We start from the raw sequence: 21,970 nt of genomic DNA, 5'->3' as shown, positions 1-21,970 counted from the left end.
TGGAGGATGGGGGGGAGAGGGAGGAGATGTAGGGGAAATGTAGAAACAAATAAATATGGTCATTTAGCAGATACATCTTTACACATATTCAACATATAAATAGTGTCAATATGTGATGAATATGTTACATTTTTGTAATTGAACTGAAAGTGAGTGTCTGTCCGTGTGTCCGTGTGTCAGTCTGTCTGTCTGTGTGTGTCTGTCTGTCTCTGTCTGTCTGCCTGCCTGCCTGCCTGTGTGTCTGTCTGTCTGTCTGTCTGTCTGTCTGTCTGTCTGTCTGTCTGTCTGTCTGTCTGTCTGTCTGTCTGTGTGTGTCTGTCTGTCTGTCTGTCTGTCTGTCTGTCTGTCTGTTACCTTGTCGTTGAAGACTCGCAGGCTGTCCAGAGTGTGTAGGTTCTGCTCTAGCAGGGCCGTCCCAGCAGAGTACAGGTTGACTTCATCCAGCTGCAGCACAGCTACAGCCACCCAGAACACTGCCGTGTGCATGGGGGAGTCCTGGAGGAGCACAGGGTATAACCATGAGGTTACACACATTATATCTAGGACATTAAGACAACAAAGAACAAATCTAGCTCTGCTCCGATTCCAAATTGTTATTAAAAAACACGAACCAACAACTTACAGCTGGGTTCTTTATTCGAATAGTAGAACACAAGCATTTACATTTACATTTTAGTCATTTAGCAGACGCTCTTATCCAGAGCGACTTACAGTTAAGTGTGTGCATACATTTTCATACTGGCCCCCCGTGGGAATCGAACCCACAACCCTGGCGTTGCAAACGCCATGCTCTACCAACTGAGCTATACAGGGCGATAATATCTGCAAACCTGTGTACACGACCAATAAACTCTGATTTGACAAGCAGTGGAGCGCAGACAATCAGACGATGCATTGCATGTGTTCTGTGTTTGCAGTTTGTGTACCTTGTTGAGGAGGGGCTCCAGCTTAGTCAGAGCGATGACTGTGGCCTCAATCAGCACCTGGCTGTTGTAGTTATCAGGTCCCTTTAAGCAGCTCTCCAGCCCCTGTGGAGGCAGAGAAGAAGGAGAGGAGGCATTAGTAGAGAATGAACACTGGAGTGAGTGAGTGAGTGAGTGAGTGAGTGAGTGAGTGAGTGAGTGAGTGAGTGAGTGAGTGAGTGAGTGAGTGAGTGAGTGAGTGAGTGAGTGAGTGAGTGAGTGAGTGAGTGAGTGAGTGAGTGAGTGAGTGAGTGAGTGAGTGAGTGAGTGAGTGAGTGAGTGAGAGAGAGAGAGAAAGAAAGAAAGAAAGAAAGAAAGAAAGAAAGAAAGAAAGAAAGAAAGAAAGAAAGAAAGAAAGAAAGAAAGAAAGAAAGAAAGAAAGAAAGAAAGAAAGAAAGAAAGAAAGAAAGAAAGAAAGAAAGAAAGAAAGAAAGAAAGAAAGAAAGAAAGAAAGAAAGAAAGAAAGAAAGAAGAGAGAGAAAGGAAATAAAGCGAAAGGGAGCGAGAGAGAGATGAAAAGGGAGAGAGTGTATCATAGTATTCATTATGTTAGCAAGTGGATTAGACTCCAATGGATTAGTGGGTTGGTGCACTCAAACACTCAGCTCTCTGCATAATGCAGATAGAGCCCACAGGTAGCCTAGCCTGTACAGACTGAGCCAGCTCTCTGCATAATGCAGATAGAGCCCACAGGTAGCCTAGCCTGTACAGACTGAGCCAGCTCTCTGCATAATGCAGATAGAGCCCACAGGTAGCCTAGCCTGTACAGACTGAGCCAGCTCTCTGCATAATGCAGATAGAGCCCACAGGTAGCCTAGCCTGTACAGACTGAGCCAGCTCTCTGCATAATGCAGATAGAGCCCACAGGTAGCCTAGCCTGTACAGACTGAGCCAGCTCTCTGCATAATGCAGATAGAGCCCACAGGTAGCCTAGCCTGTACAGACTGAGCCAGCTCTCTGCATAATGCAGATAGAGCCCACAGGTAGCCTAGCCTGTACAGACTGAGCCAGCTCTCTGCATAATGCAGATAGAGCCCACAGGTAGCCTAGCCTGTACAGACTGAGCCAGCTCTCTGCATAATGCAGATAGAGCCCACAGGTAGCCTAGCCTGTACAGACTGAGCCAGACAAACATTGGCAGACTGAGCTAAGGAAAGGTAAAACACACTCAACACCACCCCTCAACGTGTGTGTGTGTCAAGAGATTGCTCATTAAAACTCAGCACTCCAACAGCCGTGTGTGTGTGCATGTCGACCCACCCGGTCTTTGCTGAGCAGGGGGCTGGCCTTGCTGAGGATCCTGATGATCTGTTTGATCTGGCCGTGGGTCACCCTCTTACTGATGCAGCCAAACACCACCAGGGCTCTGGGCTGCAGGGACAGATTGTACTGGAACGCAAACCTGGTGGAGGACATAGGTGGCATTGGAGATCAAATCAAATTTGATTTGCCACATATGCCGAATACAACAGGTGTAGACCTTACAGTGAAATGCTTACTTACAAGCCCTTGACCAACAATGCAGTTTTTAGAAAAAAAGTGTTAAGTAAAAAATAAAAAATAAATAATTAAAGAGCAGCAGTAAAATAAAATAACAGTAGGGAGGCTGTATACAGGTGGTACCGGTACAGAGTCAATGTGCGGGGGCACCGGTTAGTCGAGGCAATATGTACAGTTGAAGTCGGAAGTTTACATACACTTAGGTTGGAGTCATTAAAACTTGTTTTTCAACCACTCCACAAATTTCTTGTTAACAAACTATCGTTTTGGCAAGTCGGTTAGGACATCTACTTTGTGCATGACACAAGTAATTTTTCTAACAATTGTTTACAGACAGATTATTTTACTTATAATTCACTGTATCAAAATTCCAGTGGGTCAGAAGTTTACATACATTAAGTTGACTGTGCCTTTAAACAGCTTGGAAAATTCCAGAAAATTATGTCATGGCTTTAGAAGCTTCTGATAGGCTAATTGACATCATTTGAGTAAATTGGAGGTGTACCTGTGGATGTATTTCAAGGCCTACCTTCAAACACAGTGCCTCTTTGCTTGACATCATGGGAAAATCAAAAGAAATCAGCCAAGACCTCAGAAAAACAATTGTAGACCTCCACAAGTCTGGTTCATCCTTGGGAGCAATTTCCAAATGCCTGAAGGTACCACGTTCATCTGTACAAACAATAGTATGCAAGTATAAACACTATGGGACCACGCAGCCGTCATACCGCTCAGGAAGGAGATGCGTTCTGTCGCCTAGAGATTAACGTACTTTGGTGAGAAAAGTGCAAATCAATCCCAGAACAGCAGCAAAGGACCTTGTGAAGATGCTGGAGGAAACAGGTACAAAAGTATCTATATCCACGGTAAAACGATTCCTATCTCGACATAACCTGAAAGGCCGCTCAGCAAGGAAGAGACCACTGCTCCAAAACCACCATAAAAAAAGCCAGACTACGGTTTGCAACTGCACATGGGGACAAAGATCATACTTTATGGAGAAATGTCCTCTTGTCTGATGAAACAAAAATATAACTGTTTGGCCATAATGACCATCGTTATGTTTGGAGGAAAAGGGGGGAATGCTTGCAAGCCGAAGAACACCATCCCAACTGTGAAGCACGGGGGTAGCAGCATCATGCTGTGTGGGTGCTTTGCTGCAGGAGGGACTGGTGCACTTCACAAAATAGATGGCATAATGAGGAAGGAAAATTATGTGGATATATTGAAGCAACATCTCAAGACATCAGTCAGGAAGTTAAAGCTTGGTCGCAAATGGGTCTTCCAAATGTACAATGACCCCAAGCATTTACATTTACATTTTAGTCATTTAGCAGACGCTCTTATCCAGAGCGACTTACAGTTAGTGAGTGCATACATTTTCATACTGGCCCCCCGTGGGAAACAAACCCACAACCCTGGCGTTGTAAGCGCCATGCTCTACCAACTGAGCTACAGGGGACTTCCAAAGCTGTGGCAAAATGGCTTAAGGACAACAAAGTCAAGGTATTGGAGTGGCCATCACAAAGCCCTGACCTCAACCCTATAGAAAATGTGTGGGCAGAACTGAAAAAGCATGTGTGAGCAAAGAGGCCTACAAACCTGACTCAGTTACACCAGCTCTGTCAGGAGGAATGGGCCAAAATTCACCCAACTTATTGTGGGAAGCTTGTGGAAGGCTACCCGAAACGTTTGACCCAAGTTAAACAATTTAAAGGCAACGCTACCAAATACTAATTGAGTGTACGAAAAACTTCTGACCCACTGGGAATGTGATGAAAGAAATAAAAGCTGAAATAAATCATTCTCTCTACTATTATTCTGACATTTCACATTCTTAAAATAAAGTGGTGATCCTAACTGACCTAAGACAGGGAATTTTTACTAGGATTAAATGTCAGGAATTGTGAAAAACTGAGTTTAAATGTATTTGGCTAAGGTGTATGTAAACTTTCGACTTCAACTGTACATGTGGGTAGAGTTAAAGTGACTATGCATAGATAATAAACAGAGTAGCAGAAGCGTAAAAGAGGGGGTGGGGTGGGGTGGGGCGGGGGGGACAATGCAAATAGTCCGGGAAGCCATGATTAGATGTTCAGGAGTCTTATGGCTTGTGGGTAGAAGGTGTTAAGATGCCTGTTGGACCTAGACTTGGCGCTCCGGTACCGCTTGCCGTGCGGTAGCAGAGAGAACAGTCTATGACTAGGGTGGCTGGAGTCTTTGACAATTTGTAGGGCCTTCCTCTGACACCGCCTGGTATAGAGGTCCTGGATGGCAGGAAGCTTTGCCCCAGTGATGTACTGGGCCGTACGCACTACCCTCTGTAGTGCCTTGCGGTCAGAGGCCGAGCAGTTGCCATACCAGGTGGTGATGCAACCAGTCAGGATGCTCTCGATGGTGCAGCTGTAGAACTTTATGAGGATCTGAGGATCCATGCCAAATCTTTTCAGTCTCCTGTGGGGGAATAAGCTTTGTCGTGCCCTCTTCACGATTGTCTTGGTGTGTTTGGACCATGATAGTTTGTTGGTGATGTGGACACCAAGGAACTTGAAGCTCTCAACCTGTTCCACTACAGCCCTGTCGATGAGAATGGGGGCGTAATCAGTCCTCTGTTTTTTCCTGTAGTCCACAATCACCTCCTTTGTCTTGATCATGTTGAGGAAGAGGTTGTTATCCTGGCACCACACGGCCAGGTCTCTGACCTCCTCCCTATAGGCTGTCTCATCGTTGTCGGTGATCAGCCCTACCACTGTTGTGTTATCGGCAAACTTAATGACGGTGTTGGAGTTGTGCCTGGCCATGCAGTCATGGGTGAACAGGGAGTACAGGAGGGGACTGAGCACGCACCCCTGAGGGGCCCCCGTGTTGAGGATCAGCGTGGCAGATGTGTTGTTACCTACTCATACCACCTGGGGGCGGCCCGTCAGGAAGTCCAGGATCCAGTTGCAGAGGGACGTGTTTAGTCCCAGGGTCCTTAGCTTAGTGATGAGCTTTGAGGGCACTATGGTGTTGAACGCTGAGCTGTAGTCAATGAATAGCATTCTCACGTAGGTGTTCCTCTTGTCCAGGTGGGAAAGGGCAGTGTGGAGTGCAATAGAGATTGCATCATCTGTGGATCTGTTGGGGCGGTATGCAAATTGGAGTGGGTCTAGGGTTTCTGGGATAATGGTGTTGATGTGAGCCATGACCAGCCTTTCAAAGCACTTCATGGCTACAGACGTGAGTGCTACGGGTCGGTAGTCATTTAGGCAGGTTATCTTAGTGTTTTTGGGCACAGGGACTATGGTGGTCTGCTTGAAACATGTTGCTATTACAGACTCAGTCAGGGACATGTTGAAAATGTCAGTGAAGACACTTGCCAGTTGGTCAGCGCACACTCGAAGTACACATCCTGGTAATCCGTCTGGCCCTGCAGCCTTGTGAATGTTGACCTGCTTAAAAGTCTTACTCACATTGGCTACGGAGAGCGTGATCACATAGTCATCCAGAACAGCTGATGCTCTCATGCATGCTTCAGTGTTGCTTGCCTCGAAGCGAGCATAGAAGTCATTTAGCTCGTCTGGTAGGCTCGTGTCACTGGGCAGCTTGTGTCACTGGGCAGCTCGTGGCTGTGCTTCCCTTTGTAGTCTGTAATAGTTTGCAAGCCCTGCCACATCCGACGAGTGTCGGAGCCGGTGTAGTACGATTCAATCTTAGTCCTGTGTTGACTATTTGCCTGTTTGATGGTTCGTCGGAGGTCATAGCGGGATTTCTTATAAGCGTCCAGGTTAGAGTCACGCTCCTTGAAAGCGGCAGCTCTGCCCTATAGCTCAGTGCGGATGTTGCCTGTAATCCATGGCTTCTGGTTGGGGTATGTACGTACGGTCACTGTGGGGACGACGTCATCAATGCACTTTTTGATGAAGCCAGTGACTGATGTGGTGTACTCCTCAACTAGAATCACTACTCTCGGCGGGTCTGACCTAAAGTATGTGGACAACTACAAATACCTAGGTGTCTGGTTAGACTGTAAACTATCCTTCCAGACTCACATTAAGCATCTCCAATCAAAAGTTAAATCTAGAATCGGCTTCCTATTTCGCAACAAAGCCTCCTTCACTCATGCTGCCAAACATGCCCTCGTTAAACTGACTATCCTACCGATCCTTGACTTCGGCGATGTCATTTACAAAATAGCCTCCAACACTCTACTCAGCAAATTGGATGTAGTCTATCGCAGTGCCATCTGTTTTGTCACCAAAGCCCCATATACTACCCACCACTGTGACCTGTACGCTCTTGTTGGCTGGTCCTCACTACATATTCGTCGCCAAACCCACTAGCTCCAGGTCATCCATAAATCACTGCTAGGCAAATCCCCGCCTTATCTTGGCTCATTGGTCAACATAGCAACACCCACCCGTAGTATGCGCTCCAGCAGGTATATCTCACTGGTCATCCCCAAAGCCAACTCCTCCTTTGGCCGCCATTCCTTCCAGTTCTCTGCTGCCAATGACTGGAACGAACTGCAAAAATCTCTGAAGCTGGAGACTCTTATCTCCCTCACTAACTTTAAGCATCAGTTGTCAGAGTACCTTACCGATCACTGCACCTATACACAGCCCATCTCAAATTAGCCCACCCAACTACCTCATCCTCATATTGTTATTTATTTTGTTCATTTGCACCCCAGTATCTCTATTTGCACATCATCTCTTGCACATCTATCATTCCAGTGTTAACACTCAATTGTAATTATTTTGCACTATGGCCTATTTAATGCATTACCTCCATAACTTGCAACATTTGCACACACTGTATATATATATTTTCTGTTGTATTTTTGACTTTATGTTTTGTTTACCCCATATGTAACTCTGTGTTGTTGTTTTTATCGCACTGCTTTGCTTTATCTTGGTCAGGTCGCAGTTGTAAATGAGAACTTGTTCTCAACTGGTTTATCTGGTTAAATAAAAAATTAATAAAAAAATGCCATTGGAAGAATCCCGGAACATGTTCCAGTCTGTGCTAGCAAAACAGTCATGTAGCTTATCATCTGCTTCATCTGACCACTTCCTTATTGACCGAGTCACTGGTGCTTCCTGCTTTAGTTTTTGCTTATAAGCAGGAATCAAGAGGATATAATTATGGTCAGATTTGCCAAATGGAGGGCGAGGGAGAGCTTTGCATGTGTCTCTGTGTGTGGAGTAAAGGTGGTCTAGAGTTTATTTTCCTCTGGTTGCACATTTAACATGCTGGTAGAAATTAGGTAGAACGGATTTAAGTTTCCCTGCATTAAAGTCCCCAGCCACTAGGAGCGCTGCCTCTGGATGAGCGTTTTCCTGTTGGCTTATGGCCTTATACAGCTCATTGAGTGCAATCTTAGTGCCAGCATTGGTTTGTGGTGGTGAATAGACAGCTATGAAAAATATAGAAGAAAACTCTCTTGGTAAATAGTGTGGTCTACATCTTATCATGAGATACTCTACCTCAGGCGAGCAAAACCTAGAGACTTTCTTAGTATTAGATTTTTTGCACCAGCTGTTGTTTACAAATATACACAGACCAGCACCCCTTGTCTTACCGGAGTCAGCCGTTCTATCCTGCCGATGTAGCGTATATCCCGCCAGCTGTTTGTTATCCATGTCGTCGTTCAGCCACGACTCGGTGAAACATAAGATATTACAGTTATTAATGTCCCGTTGGTAGGATAACCGTAATCTTAGGTCGTCCATTTTGTTTTCAAATGATTGTACGTTGGCTTATAGGATTGATGGGAGCGGCAGTTTACTCGCTCGCCGTCGGATCCTTACAAGGTCCCCCGACCTACGTCCACGATATCTCCGTCACTCTTTCTCATGCGAATGACGGGGATTTGGGCCTTGTTGGGTGTCTGTAGAATATCCTTTACGTCCGACTCCTTGAAGAAAAAATCTTCGTCCAATACGAGGTGAGTAATTGCTGTCCTGATATCCAGAAGCTATTTTTGGTCATAAGAGACGGTGACAGAAACATTATGTACAGAATAAATTACAAATAACGCGAAAAAACACACATAATAGCACAATTGGTTAGAGGGCCGTAAAAAGAGTGTGTATATATTCATTGATAGTGGTCAAAGTGAATCTGTCTCAAAGGATATCTGAAAACATACTTCTGAGCCAGCTCGTTCCACTGGTCCAGCCATTTGCACGCTGGGATGTCCCTCATGCACGCCTTTCAGGAGAGGACACATTCAGTCAGACATTGGGATTTGCATGTATTCTGGACATTATACGGTATTCATCAAGCACAATATATCAAGTAATGTGTGTGTGTTTGTGCATGCCTGTGTGTGTGTCTCCCTCACCTCCATGATCTCCAACAGGGCTTCAGTGACGGTCTCCAGGGAGGAGAGGGCGAAGGTCTCCCTCTCGTAGGAGCCGGGGGAGAAGGAGCGGTCGCGGTAGCTGGAGCGGAAGGCGATGACCGCAGCAGACTTGACCTTACTGATGCCAAACAGCAGGTAGAACTTAGAAAGGGAGAACTCAGGCTCAGCCTCAGGACCTGCTTGGTCTCCTCTGGAAGAGATCATGACAAAAGGAGAAGATGGCTTGTTGCTCTTCTGAAAGAGAAACCCTGAACGCTGATATCTATAGCAAATAGGTCTAAATGAACAGAAATAACACAGAAATCTACCTCTATTGAAGCAGTTTCATAGTTCACTGCATGCTGTGTTTACATTAGATCTCTCAATTATATCTTACTTGCACGGGAGCCCAGTGGCATCCATACACATTAATGACCAGGGAAGGGTATGCCGTTTAACTACAGATGGTATATAGTCTGCAGGGAAGATACGGTGTGCTTCCTCACCACTGAAGTTGAGCTGGGAGCAGGTGCAGAGAGAGTGGATTATGTTGATGACCAGGCCGTGTGTGGAGGCCCGTAGGGACAGGGGGCCGGTGGCCACCAGCAGAGTGACCACGTGGAACAGGTAGGGCAGGTGAGCCGCTACGTCCAGAGAGTTGTTGAAGGACAGCATGAGCATGTAGCGGGCCAGGATGGCGATGTCATCCCACATCAGGTGCTGCTCCAGGGTGGGCGTGGGAGACAGGCACGTCTTGTCGATGATCTTACACATCCGGCCAATCACCTGGTCAGAGGGTGTGTGGAGATAACCAATCATTATGAGGTATTAAAAAGGTAGAGTCAGTGATATGACATCATATACTTTGAGCTTACTGATGGAGTTAACATCAACAGAATTAATATCTGCCAAGAGCAGTATCTTTTTTGGTATTTTATTTATTTATTTAACATTTCTTTTTGTATTTTACCCCCTTTTTCTCCCCAATTTCGTGATATCCAATTGCGATCCAATTACAATCTTGTCTCATCGCTGCAACTCCCCAATGGGCTCGGGAGAGGTGGTCTAGAGTTTCATGCGTACTCCGAAACATGACCCGCCAAACCGTGGGAGTCGCTAGAGCGTGATGAGTCAAGTAAAGCCCCCCCGGCCAAACCCTCCCCTAACCAGGACAACGCTGCCCCGCCCTATGGGACTCCCAGTCACAGCCGGTTGTGACACAGCCTGGGATCGAACCTGGGTCTGTAGTGACACCTCAAGCACTGTGATGCAGTGCCTTAGACCACTGTGCCACTCAGGAGGCCCGGTATTTTATGTTAAAAGCGAGCAGTCTCCCTAAAAAAAACTTCAGATGTATTTTTGGATGTTGGCGTAATAGGAGGCAGAGAGAAGATGGCAGTGATTATATCTGTAAATAAAACATAATTGGCTCAAGCCTTGGGTGACAAATAGGCCAAGGGGACCAGACAAAGTCCCCTTTGTCCCCAATAGCTGGCCTGTCATGACATCAGTAGTGGCTGGGCTGGCACATGCCAACCAAACAATGCCCACCCTCTTATGGATGTGTACATTAAGATGACTATATCAGAACACACAAACCCTGCAAATTACAAATCAAATGTGAAGCTTAAAGTCATTGATTACTCACTTAAATAGATGTAAATGACTAAGATGGCTGCTACGACACTTCAACTAAAAGAGCACTGTGTTTGCTGTTCCTTAGCAAAACATCTTCACAATGACGACCATTCACTGCCATGCTTTACAGTGTCTGCCACAATAGGAGCGAGGGCCTGGCTTACTATTGTCTGCCTGGGCTGTGAGGGTTTGTGTCTGTCTGTGTTTCTATCTCAGTAAGAGGGACAATTGGGATAAACAGCTCACAGATGATGGACATTGAGTTGATGAGTCGGTCAGTTTGGATTATGTAAGTGGAGAGAAGTCGTAACTAAACTAAATTGGTAAGTGTTAAATGTTCTTTGTTTGGAGGACATTTTAGATTAAAAACAGCACTTAATATATGTTGTCTGGGACAAAGTGTTTTGATGAGTCTATCTTCGTATCATACAAAAACTGTCTGCATCATAATATTGATAACACCGGAATATTTATTTGCTTAATCCAAAATGATGATTTAGAAAATCCATCTTGGGACTGTTAGGCCGTGATTAAGATTCTAACAGAGTTTTACTAAAGTATACTTTGAGATAGTGATTTCATGGAGTTTCTGAGAGGAAAACGGTCTCCGACCAGAGGGTTCATTGAGGACAAGGACAGTGACGTCATCCATGTTGGGACACAGGGCTTGACATGGAGGAGTATTAGCTGTGTTAGCATGAGACAGTGACACGGAGGAATGTTCCCAGTGCAGGAATGCTAGCCTAGCCACGTTACCCTGTCAGTGTTAACATGAGACTGACAGGAAACTGTTAGCCATTTTGCCATTGAAAACCGTTGGCCCAGTTAGCATGTCTTAGCCTGTGTTAGCCTGTGTTAGCCTGGTAAACTAGCTCAAAGTGTAGATACCCACCTTGCTGGAGACCAGTTTGACGTTCCCTGAGGCCAGAGCCACAGCTGTGTCAGCCATGACCTCAGCCTTGATGGAGCCCAGGCCTCCTGTAGCGCTGGTCTTGATGAAGCTGTCCAACACCACGTCCAGCAGGTCCGTTATCTGAGGGCAGAGGTCACAGGTCAGGTTACAAGGTCACCAGGTCACATACAATCTGGGTTGCATTCAGTGGGGCTAAACATTAGGGACTGTTCAGAAATAAATACATTATGTAGAATTGACAGGTCACAAAGTCAGACACAAGGAACTGCCATTCTCCCCAAAGTGTGCACTTGTTCACCACCCCGAATGGATATAAAAGGAATGGGTTGGGTATGAAAAATATGAAGGAAACTCTACCATGAGTTTAGAATGAGTTGTTTATTATCTATGGAGAGAGCTATATTCAGATGTCTATATTGCAGTCATCTGAGACAAGCCATTGAACTTTTACAATGTAGATAACGATATTTAGGAAGAACACTTCAAACCCCAGAGTTCTGTCATTTCGATACCCTCAATAAAATAAAACAACTCAATAAAAATGTTTATATTGAAAAACACTGGCTATGATTCGGCATGTTGGATTCATAAACCATTCCTTGTGCCTATAACAAATGTTTATATTGAAAAACACTGGCTATGATTCGGCATGTTGGATTCATAAACCATTCCTTGTGCCAATAACAAATGTTTATATTGAAAAACACTGGCTATGATTCGGCATGTTGGATTCATAAACCATTCCTTGTGCCTATAAAAATGTTTATATTGAAAAACACTGGCTATGATTCGGCATGTTGGATTCATAAACCATTCCTTGTGCCTATAAAAATGTTTATATTGAAAAACACTGGCTATGATTCGGCATGTTGGATTCATAAACCATTCCTTGTGCCTATACATTTTTTAAATATTGAAAAACACTGGCTATGATTCGGCATGTTGGATTCATAAACCATTCTTTGTGCCTATAAAATGTTTTATATTGAAAAACACTGGCTATGATTCGGCATGTTGGATTCATAAACCATTCTTTGTGCCTATAAAATGTTTTATATTGAAAAACACTGGCTATGATTCGGCATGTTGGATTCATAAACCATTCCTTGTGCCTATAAAAATGCTAAATGTCCCTCCTATCTTCTACCTGGCTGCCTCCCATCTCTGTAAGCCTAACTCTCTGAGAATGCCAACATGGGCAGTTTCTATTGAGCTTGGAGACATTTAACAGTACATTAAGCAAACATGTGCCCTCTAAGATAAGAGTGTTTCACTAAAATGTAACAACTGGTCAAACAACTGGTGTGTATGCATACGTGAGTGTGTGAGAGCGAGTGTGTGTGTGTGCGGTGACTCTCACCTGGCCGAGGCTGCCCCAGATCTTGGCCTGTATAGAGGGGTACATTTGTTTCTCGCTGATGGTCATGGTGATGAGCTTATCCAAGATGGTGCTGACGCGCTGGCGCTTGGCATCGTCATTGTGCTTACAGAACCTCACCAGGTTGAGCAGCCAGGGGGTCATGTACTCCAGACACAGGTGCTTCAGCTCAATACCTAAACACACAGAATCACAGGTTAGATAACACCAGCTCCTCTGTTGTTGCTGCAGTGTGGAGGAGCAGAGGTTGGCGTGTGGATGAATGACATGACACCCGCACTGAGAGCCGAGGGCTCCAGAGCCATGGCTCAATGCACACTGATGGATAAGGCAATCAAACAGTCCCCCCAAAACGAATGGCTTTCGCATCAACTGGTCAGGACATGTTGATGTGGATCGTTACACCTGTCTGTGTGTATGAGTGCATGTCTACTGAGAGAAAGTAAGAGTGTCAGTGTGGGTCTGTAAAAGAGAACATGGTCGGGTGGGTGTGACTGAGAAAAGAGAGTGAGAGGGCATCTTTTGGAATGAATTTCAGTCAATGCATTTGTGAGTATATGTGTTTGTGTGCGTTCGTGTTCTAGACTCACTAGACTTGCTGAAGCCGGAGATGCACTCCTCCAGGAACTCCAGGGTGAGGTGTGGTTCGTTGGCGGCCAGCGTCTTGCTGATGGAGACTATGAAGAGGGTATTGTTGACAGGGATACACAGGCCTGAGGTCTCCAGCAGCTGGCCCTCGATCTTCAGGTTGAAGGTGCAGGTTAAGGCACACAGCAGGTTGTAGGCTGCAGACCTGTGGAGGGGACACAGTTAGCTAAGGCACACAGCAGAGGTTAGATAACACCATCTCCTCACACATACTCACAACATCTTGGAGAAAAATCTGGCCTTAATGGCCATGTACTGTTATAATCTCTACTCGGCACAGCCAGAAGAGGACTGGCCACCCCTCAGAGCCTGGTTCCTCTCTAGGGTTCTTTCTTTCTAGGGAGTTTTTCCTAGTCGCCGTGCTTCTACATCTGCATTGCTTGCTGTTTGGGGTTTTAGGCTGGGTTTCTGTATAGCACTTTGTGACATCTGCTGATGTAAAAAGGGCTTTATGAATACATTTTATTGATTGATTGAGCTACTATATTCCATTTCAAATCAGGAAGTTGGTTGTATTTAGCTACTGCTCATATTTCAGAGAACACGCTACAACCAAGACCTGCTCTGATTGACCCCCCCGAGATATCCATGGGACTACATTTCCCAGAATCCACCAAGAAGCTAGAGAGTTTAGCTATGTTGAATGTCTGACCTGAGGCTAGGGTCTGAGCTGCCCAGGTTGAGCAGGGCGAGGTTCAGCAGGGTGCCCGGCACGTCTTTGGGCCTGATCTTGGTGTGCTGGGGGATGGAGTCTGGCTGCGACAGCTCCCAGCGAGTCCTGATGTGGATGATGGACTGGACGATGGCGTCACACTCCTGGTGTATGAAGGTGAGGGGCGTGCCCTGGTTGGCCATGGTCAGGGTGAACTGGCTCTCGTCCACCAGGCAGATCTCCTCGATCTCAGAGGCATAGTACACATCGTTGAGGAACACCGACTGACCCAGGACACGGGTACGCTCTGCTGACGTCACCTGGACGGCCGTGGTGCCCACCTGGGATAATAGGGAGGGTTGTTGTTGAGCGACAAGTGTGTACATGACAACACAGACCAGCTGTCGCATGCTGCTACATAAAGCAGGACTCAATAGCCAATCAATTGAACCTTCTACTTTCCCTTTGGCAACAAACTAATCTATTCAAATTGATTGAGGCCCAAAGAAGTCAAAAATGTGATTTTCCTGTGTTTTATATATATATACAGTGGGGAGAACAAGTATTTGATACACTACCTATTTTGCAGGTTTTCCTACTTACAAAGCATGTAGAAGTCTGTCATTTTTATCATAGGTACACTTCAACTGTGAGAGACGGAATCTAAAACCAAAATCCAGAAAATCACATTGTATGATTTTTAAGTAATTAATTTGCATTTTATTGCATGACATAAGTATTTGATACATCAGCAAAGCAGATCTTAATATTTGGTACAGAAACCTTTGTTTGCAATTACAGAGATCATAAGTTTCCTGTAGGTCTTGATCAGGTTTGCACACACTGCAGCAGGGATTTTGGCCCACTCCTCCATACAGACCTTCTCCAGATCCTTCTGTCGCTGGGCAATACGGACTTTCAGCTCCCTCCAAAGATTTTCTATTGGGTTCAGGTCTGGAGACTGGCTAGGCCACTCCAGGACCTTGAGATGCTTCTTACGGAGCCACTCCTTAGTTGCCCTGGCTGTGTGTTTCGGGTCTTTGTCATGCTGGAAGACCCAGCCACGACCCATCTTCAATGCTCTTACTGAGGGAAGGAGGTTGTTGGCCAAGATCTCGCGATACATGGCCCCATCCATCCTCCCCTCAATACGGTGCAGTCGTCCTGTCCCCTTTGCAGAAAAGCATCCCCAAAGAATGATGTTTCCACCTCCATGCTTCACGGTTAGGATGGTGTTCTTGGCGTTGTACTCATCCTTCTTCTTCCTCCAAACACGGCAAGTGGAGTTTAGACCAAAAAGCTATATTTTTGTCTCATCAGACCACATTACCTTCTCCCATTCCTCCTCTGGATCATCCAGATGGTCATTGGCAAACTTCAGACGGGCCTGGACATGCGCTGGCTTGAGCAGGGGGACCTTGCGTGCGCTGCAGGATTTTAATCCATGACGGCGTAGTGTGTTACTAATGGTTTTCTTTGAGACTGTGGTCCCAGCTCTCTTCAGGTCATTGACCAGGTCCTGCCGTGTAGTTATGGGCTGATCCCTCACCTTCCTCATGATCATTGATGCCCCACGAGGTGAGATCTTGCATGGAGCCCCAGACCGAGGGTGATTGACCGTCATCTTGAACTTCTTCCATTTTCTAATAATTGCGCCAACAGTTGTTGCCTTCTCACCAAGCTGCTTTCCTATTGTCATGTAGCCCATCCCAGCCTTGTGCAGGTCTACAATTGTATCCCTGATGTCCTTACACAGCTCTCTGGTCTTGGCCATTGTGGAGAGGTTGGAGTCTGTTTGATTGAGTGTGTGGACAGGTGTCTTTTATACAGGTAACGAGTTCAAACAGGTGCAGTTAATACAGGTAATGAGTGGAGAACAGGAGGGCTTCTTAAAGAAAAACTAACAGGTCTGTGAGAGCCGGAATTCTTACTGGTTGGTAGGTGATCAAATACTTATGTCATGCAATAAAATGCAAATTAATTACTTAAAAATCATACAATGTGAATTTCTGGATTTTTGTTTTAGATTCCGTCTCACACAGTTGAAGTGTACCTATGATAAAAATGACAGACCTCTACATGCTTTGTAAGTAGGAAAACCTGCAAAATCGGCAGTGTATCAAATACTTGTTCTCCCCACTGTGTGTGTGTATATATATATATATATATATATATATATATATATATATATATATATATATATATACAGTGCTGTGAAAAAGTATTTGCCCCCTTTCTAATTTTCTCTACTTTTGCATATTTGTGATACTGAATGTTATCAGATCTCCAACCAAAACCTAATATTAGATAAAGGGAACATAAGTGAACACATAACACAACAATTACATATCTATTTCATTTATTTCATAAACAAAGTTATGCAACACCCAATTCCCCTGTGTGAAAAAGTAATTGCCCCCTTATACTCAATAACTGGTTGTGCCACCTTTAGCTGCAATGACTCCAACCAAATGCTTCCTATAGTTGTTGATCAGTTTCTCACGTCGCTGTGGAGGAATTTTGGCCCACTCTTCCATGCAGAACTGCTTTAACTCAGTGACGTGTGGGTTTTCAAGCATGAACTGCTCGTTTCAAGTCCTGCCACAACATCTCAATTGGGATTAGGTCTGGACCTTGACTAGGCCATTCCAAAACGTCCAATTTGTTGCTTTTTAGCAATTTTCATGTAGACTTGATTGTGTGTTTTGGATCATTGTCTTGCTGCATGACCCAGCTGCGCTTCAGCTTCAGCTCACAGACGGATGGTCTGACATTCTCCTGTAGAATTCTCAGATACAGAGCAGAATTCATGGTTCCTTCTATTAAGGCAAGTCGTCCAGGTCCTGAGGCAGCAAAGCATCCCCAAACCACCACACCATCACCACGCTTGACCTTTGGTATGATGTTCTTACTGTGGAATGCAGTGTTTGGTTTTCGGCAGACAACTTTAGTGTCCTAAGTTTTCATAACTGTGACCTTAATTACCTACCGTCTGTAAGCTGTTAGTGTCTTAACGACCATTACTCAGGTGCATGTTCATTCATTGTTTATGGTTCATTGAACAAGCATGGGAAACAGTGTTTAAACCCTTTACAAAGAAGATCTGTGAAGTTATTTTGATTTTTACGAATTATCTTTGAAAGACAGGGTCCTGAAAAAGGGACGTTTCTTTTTTTTGCTGAGTTTATATATATTTCTACACTATGAGGTTGGAATAACACTGTAAAATTGTGAAAATGATGATGAAGCCCTGTTAGTGTAAGAGCTGTTTGAAAAGACTACCTGAAATTTCAGCCTGTTTTGGTGCGATGGAGTTGTGATTTTCCATGGTGACATCACCATGCTGTAAATTAGTTAACCTCTTAAGGATCAGACCCTTTTTTTCAATTTTCGCCTAAAATGAAATTTCCAAATCTAACTGCCTGTAGCTCAGGACCTGAAGCAAGGATATGCATATTCTTGATACCATTTGAAAGGAAAGACTTTGAAGTTTGTGGAAATGTGAAATGAATGTAGGAGAATATAACGCATTAGATCTGGTAAAAGATAATACAAACAAAAAAAACTCATAAAAAAAAAAAAAATCTTTGAAATGCAAGAGAAAGGCCACAATATAATATTGCAGTTTAGGCGCAATTTAGATTTTGGCCACTAGATCGAAGCAGTGTGTGCGCAAAGTTTCAGATTGATCCAGTGAAGCATTGCAATACTGGACTATTTTGTATCAAGTCTGCCCAAATGTGCCAAATTGGTCAATTGATACATTTTCAAGTACATAACATTCACATTTACATATTAGTCATTTAGCAGACGCTCTTATCCAGAGCGACTTACAGGAGCAATTAGGGTTAAGTGCCTTGCTCAAGGGCACATAGACAGATTTTTCACCTAGTTGGCTCTATAGAGAACATACAAAAATTATACGGTAATACAAAATTTAAGTTTACACACTACCAGGAATGTCATACATGATGGATCATTAGCTTATACACTAACTTTCACACATCTAGATGGCCGGGCGGGTGGGGGTGGAGCCAGAGACAGCCGTGGTTCAAACTGTAGAACCCAGTTCCTACATTTGAATATAAAAATGGATTTTAGCAAACAAAACTATGCTACATTTTATCTCTGGGACCCTTAGGATGACAAATCAGAGCAAGATTACTGAATGTAAGTACATTATTTACCTTCAGAGGTGAATGTATCAAACCAGTTGCCGTGATGCGTTTTTTGTTGTTGTGCACTCAAACAATAGCATGGTATTTTTTCACTGTAATAGCTACTGTAAATTGGACAGTGTAGTTAGATTAACAAGAATTTAAGCTTTCTGCCCATATAAGACATGTCTATGTCCTGGAAAGTTTGCTGTTACTTACAACAGTCATGCTAATCACTTTAGCGCACGTTAGCTCAACCGTCACGTATACGGGACACCGATCCCGTAGAGGTTAATAGACCAATAAGAAAGAGTTCCAAACCCCTCTGCCAATAACAGCTAATTTTCAGTTTTCCCCTCCCCATTTAGACCACTCCCAGACAGTCCTATCAAAAAGCATTATTATTTTTTTGACAATTTTAATTTAAAACAATCACAGTAAGGTACTTAATTGTTACTTAATTGTTACCCAAAAAACAGCTGCATGGGACCTTTGAGTAAACAATTCTACTTGTTCCCGCCTGCCCTTCACACTTCCCTGTTCCCCATACCCTGTTGTCCTTGTAGGCCAGTTTGAAAGTTAGGGTTAATGCTAGGGTTACACACGGACCAGTGCGCTACTGACCTTGATGGAGACCTTGGTGTCCTTGTGGGCCAGTTTGAGGGCGTTGTGGAACACCTTGAGGTCCTCTTCCAGGGCTAGCGTGGCCGCCGGGAGCTTCTGCTGCTCTGCCTCTACGTGCTCCGCCAACCGCGCCGGCGAGTCGATGAACTGCACCCGCTTGTTGCCCTTCAGGCCTGTCAGCAGCCTCTCGTGGTATTTGGTGTACTCCCTCACCCATGTGTTGCAGTTGTACACGTAGACCGCTGTCACGTTCTCGTAGGCGAAGCCCGGGAACACCACAAACCACTTGGACAAGAAGTCTGTCTTGAAGCGGTTGCTGGGCCCCACGTGGGTCAGGTCCACTACGATCTCATAGGGCTTGGAGTAGTAAGGCTTCAGGGTCAGCAGCACATGGTAGATTAGAAGGTCTCCGTTGATCTGGCCTGTCTTAAACCTGCGGAAAGAGAAGGGAAAGAGAAATTGAGGATAGGTCTGATGGAAGAGGAGTAGGTAGAAGGTGCACTTCTCAGCCAGCCAGTTCAACCTCTAAAAAGAAAGACCTTTACCGGTTAAATAAATCCAAAAAGACTGGTATTTTCTGGTCTCTTTGGTTTAGATAGAACAGTCTCACGGTGGATTCATACAGATAAAAATATAAATTTATCCCATTCTGAAAGCATTTCATACACAATGTTTTTTTGTTACAGGGCTCTTCTGAAATAGAGACCTTGGTCTCGGCATGACCGTGTCAAAATAACGGTTAAAAAAATACATAAAAAATCTGCTTCTCAGGCCTAAAAATAGTTAATCACTAGCAGTATATTATTAGTAACATTTACTGGTAGCTGGCAGTCTTCGACTGAATTGTAGGCCTATACTAATTTACATACACCCTTCTCTGTCTCTTTCTCTTGCAGCATGTGACAGACATCTGTGTGCTACAGCGGTGGAGGTTCAAGGAGCCCAGAAATAACTAAGTCAGAAAAAGACCAGAGGGGGGATAGGAAGTGTGTGCATCTCAAGAGGCTTTGGGTCGCAGCAGGTGCCTCCTCTGACTGAGACACACACACGCCCGCCTGCTCCTTATACTGACACCTTCCTAGTCCAGTTCACCTTGCCTCTCTCTCTCACACACACACACACACACACACACACTCTACGGCTGTGCCCTTTCCCAGGTAAGTGATGCCCACACAATCTCCAACATACATTGTACAAAAAAAAGTAATAACCAAATAATGTGGTTTTGTGCTAAGATTCAGTTTATTTTAAGTAGACATTGCAATGAAAATGACAAAACGATAATTTGTAAAAAATTTTACCAAAGACATCTAGCTTATTCTGTCATTTATTGTACGTAATACATTCCTGAAAGGTATTGCATAAAACTAACTTGCTACAAGTTATTATTTATGGTAAGGCAAGTGTATTGGTCTACTTCATTAACACATTGACTGATTAATTAATTAATTGTGAGTAAATTGTACTGTGACAGTGCGTGGAAGACTTATCTGGGCTAGTTAGCAATATTTTTTATTAATCACATCTTGTCTTATCAGTTGAATGATAATGGCAGGGAGAATAAATACACATTTAAACAAAAATTGTGAATAGATTTGGTAGACAGTTTTTCATTATTGTGACCTCCCCACATTATAATTGGAAGTGGAAGTGTCAACTCCAACATAGCCTATTGCTAGAAAGGTAACCCCAAACACATTTTTGCTAATAGCAGCTGCTTATCTGGTTAAACAAAGGTTAGCCATGTGTTGGCAAAAATGTCCAAGTCAAGAAAGCCTACCTGCAGCCAGGGGCACTTGCCGCGACTGGTACTCGCGGGTGCTTTTCCAAGCCTATGTCAGACAGACACTCCAGTGAGTGTAATAAGCTCCAATGAGTGTAATTTGCTCAATATTAGGAGTTGAGAAATAAAGTTGACATCATTAAAAATAAGATATTCTCCTCTTTTCTACTGTAGGTATGTAATTCAAAATGTTGCTAGGATATTTATAAAAACATTGGGTGGGGTCAACAACAACAAAAAAACGAGACCCTGCAATAACTCTGCGCACCCCAAGCATGTGTAACTCACACAATTTCTAGAACTATATTCAAACATTAACAAAATGTCACAACACAGACTGTTTGCTGGCATGAACAACAAAAGCTATTCTCTTCCTATCCTACCATTTCAGAGAACCTGAAACATGGAAGGCTCCAGAATCTCTCTCCATCTTCTCTTCTTCCTTCTGATTGGACAAGCTTCACACACCAGCAGTTCTCAGCCTCAGACCACTATGGCCACAGAACCATCTGACCTAAACTCCATTACCCCAGAGGAAAACAACAGCACAACCCTCCCTGACACCTCCCCACAGCCAGACACCTCCAGCTCCCCCACAGAGGCCACCCCGGGCTGCCTCATTGAGCCCCAGTTGGGCTTCATAGTAGTGGCCTGCGCCGGGGGCCTGATCCTGTGTCTGCTGGTCTCTACTGTGGTCCTGGCCTGCCAGGTGTGCTGTCTTAGGCGCCAGGCCCGTGCCCCTCGCCCCGCCCGCAGTAATGTGGACCTGATGAGCGGCGCAGGTGACTGTGGCACTGAGCACTCCGAGTGGGGCATCGTGGGGCCCTGCGATGCCAGCGTCATGTTGGAGGAGGTCCAGGTGGATGGAGAGGAGGATGAAGAGCAGGGGGAAGAAGAGAGGGAGGAAAGGGAGGAGGAGCAGGCAAAAGAAGGGGTCAGGAGCCAAACGGGGGATTTGGAAACTAATGGCGAAATGGCCATGCAGATGCAGAGTTCCAGCTTCAGGGATTTGTGTCTGGAAATCCCCCAGGATCTAGAGAACATGCCCCTAGTGGTGTGAGGAAAGCAATGCATGCACTCCCGCTCCAGCCTCAGAGAGCCATGGCCTGGCTAGATGCTGAACTTCACTTAGGCACAGATATCAACAGGCCAGATCAGCTCCAGTCTTGTGCCTCAACAAGTCAAGACCAAGAGTATTTGTTCTTTTTTCTAAGTACTCCAGCTATACGTAATTCATTTTAGGAGCTTTTACATATTTGCTTTGTAAACTGCATTAATCTGATGTAATTTGGAATGATTTTGTCTCAAGTTGATTTCTATTTCTATAGAGAACATTTGAATTGGTGATAGGCTGTTGGGGGCAGCAAGACATTAATTTGAAATAATG

The 21,970-nt window shown here is 44.6% G+C and overlaps 1 pseudogene across 1 annotated transcript in view; it reads right to left on the bottom strand.

The window, feature by feature from the left end:
- The window catches only part of LOC311101895 (neurofibromin-like), a 178,213-nt pseudogene that overhangs the window by 13,373 nt on the left and 142,870 nt on the right, over window positions 1–21,970 (bottom strand). Inside the window, exons 34-44 of the transcript in view lie at window positions 18,801–19,233; window positions 14,020–14,360; window positions 13,310–13,512; window positions 12,702–12,895; window positions 11,321–11,461; window positions 9,297–9,576; window positions 8,791–9,001; window positions 8,596–8,657; window positions 2,223–2,364; window positions 927–1,028; window positions 355–495 (exon numbers count right to left, since the gene is read on the bottom strand). The product of the transcript in view is annotated as a neurofibromin-like (transcript). The remainder of the gene's footprint in view (window positions 1–354; window positions 496–926; window positions 1,029–2,222; window positions 2,365–8,595; window positions 8,658–8,790; window positions 9,002–9,296; window positions 9,577–11,320; window positions 11,462–12,701; window positions 12,896–13,309; window positions 13,513–14,019; window positions 14,361–18,800; window positions 19,234–21,970) is intronic.

Source organism: Coregonus lavaretus (assembly GCF_964263955.1).
Source record: "Coregonus lavaretus genome assembly, chromosome: 26".
Lineage (NCBI taxonomy): Eukaryota > Metazoa > Chordata > Actinopteri > Salmoniformes > Salmonidae > Coregonus > Coregonus lavaretus.
This window is presented reverse-complemented; position numbering and strand designations above follow the sequence as displayed.